Raw genomic sequence first — 1,739 nt, forward strand, 5'->3', positions numbered from 1 at the left:
TGTTGCGCATATTTAGTCAATGACATGAACACACAACAGTGTATATTTGATCACTTATATTTTTGATATTTTAGGGGAAGCTGAGCTTCCCTTGCAGTCTTAGAGCAATTGCCTCTGGTGTTATGAGTCTATTTTCTCTCCATACCCTGCAGTCCTATAGGGACCATGGAGCAAGTCAGGTTTAGAGGACCCCCATAGGGTTAGAGCAGGTCCACTTCCTGTCTTTTAGTGCACGTGTCAAACACCCAAGGTCACCCAAGGCAAACCGATCCTAGGTGAGGGATCAGACAAAGTGCAGCCCAAAGACCCCTAATGACCTCTCCCTGTGCTGCCACCTTACAATATCGTGGTGGACAGGTTTGAGTGTCCCAATGATCCTAGGAGCTATGTTGTCGGGGGCTTCTTGCCCCCGGTAGGGTCACCCAAGGCAAACAGGTCCTAGGTGAGGGATCAGACAAAGTGCAGCCCAAAGACCCCTCATGATGAACACAATAAATGGAGTCAGTGTTCGCTCGCCCAGACGTGGGTCACCGGGGCCCCACTCTGGAGCCAGGCCTGGAGGTGGGGCACGTTGGTGAGCGCCTGGTGGCCGGGCTTTCACCCATGGAGCCCGGTCGGGCACAGCCCGAAGAGGAGACGTGGGTCCCCATTCCCATGGGCTCACCACCTGTGGGAGGGGCCGTAGGGGTCGGGTACAATGTTTGTTGGGCAGTGGTCGAAGGTGAGGACCTTGGAGGTCCGATCCTCAGCTACAGAAGCTGCTCTAGGGACGTGAAATGTCACCTGTCTGGTGGGGAAGGAGCCTGAGCTGGTGTGTGAGGTTGAGAGGTTCTGACTAGATATAGTTGGACTCACCTCGACACACCTCTCTGGCTCTGGAACCAGTCTCCTCCAGAGGGGTTGGACACTCTTCCACTCTGGAGTTGTCCATGCTGAGAGGTGCCGAGCAGGAGTGGGCGTACTTATTGCCCCCATCTTGGTGCCTGTACATTGGGTTTCACCCCGGTGAATGAGAGGGTAGCCTCCCTCCACCTACGAGTGGGGGGAGGGGTCCTGACTGTTGTTTGTGCCTATGAGCCTAACATCAGTTCAGATTACCCACCCTTTCTGGAGTCATTGTAGGGGGTGGTGGAGAGCGCTCCTAATGGGGATTCCCTTGTTCTGCTGGGGGACTTCAACGCACACGTGGGTAATGACAGTAAGAACTGGAGAGGCGTGGTTGGGAGGTACCCCCCGATCTGAACCCGAGCGGTGTTTTGTTATTGGACTTCTGTGCTCATTATGCATTGTCCACAACCAACACCATGTTCAAACATAAGGGTGTCCATATGTGCTCTTGGCACCAGGACACACTAAGCCACAGTTCAATGATCGACTTTGTTGTCGTTTCATCTGATCTGCGGCGGCATGTTTTGGACACTTGGGCGAAGAGAGGGGCGGAGCTGTCAACTGACCACTACCTGGTGGTGAGTTGGCTCCGTTGGTGGGGGAGGATGCCAGTCAGACCTGGCAGACCCAAACGTATAGTGAGGGTCTGCTTTCAATCAACTCACACCTCCGGGGGAACTTCAAACACTTTTCGGAGGAGGTGGGGGACACTGAGTCCGAGTGGGACATGTTCCATGCCTCCATTGTCGAGGCGGCTTACCTGAGCTGTAAGGTTGTCGGTGCCTGTTGTGGCGGCAACCCACAAACCCGCTGGTGGACACCGGCGGTGAGGGATGCTGTCAGGCTGAAGA

The sequence above is a fragment of the Austrofundulus limnaeus genome, unplaced genomic scaffold, assembly GCF_001266775.1.
Source record: "Austrofundulus limnaeus strain Quisiro unplaced genomic scaffold, Austrofundulus_limnaeus-1.0 Scaffold891, whole genome shotgun sequence".
Classification (NCBI taxonomy): Eukaryota; Metazoa; Chordata; class Actinopteri; order Cyprinodontiformes; family Rivulidae; genus Austrofundulus; species Austrofundulus limnaeus.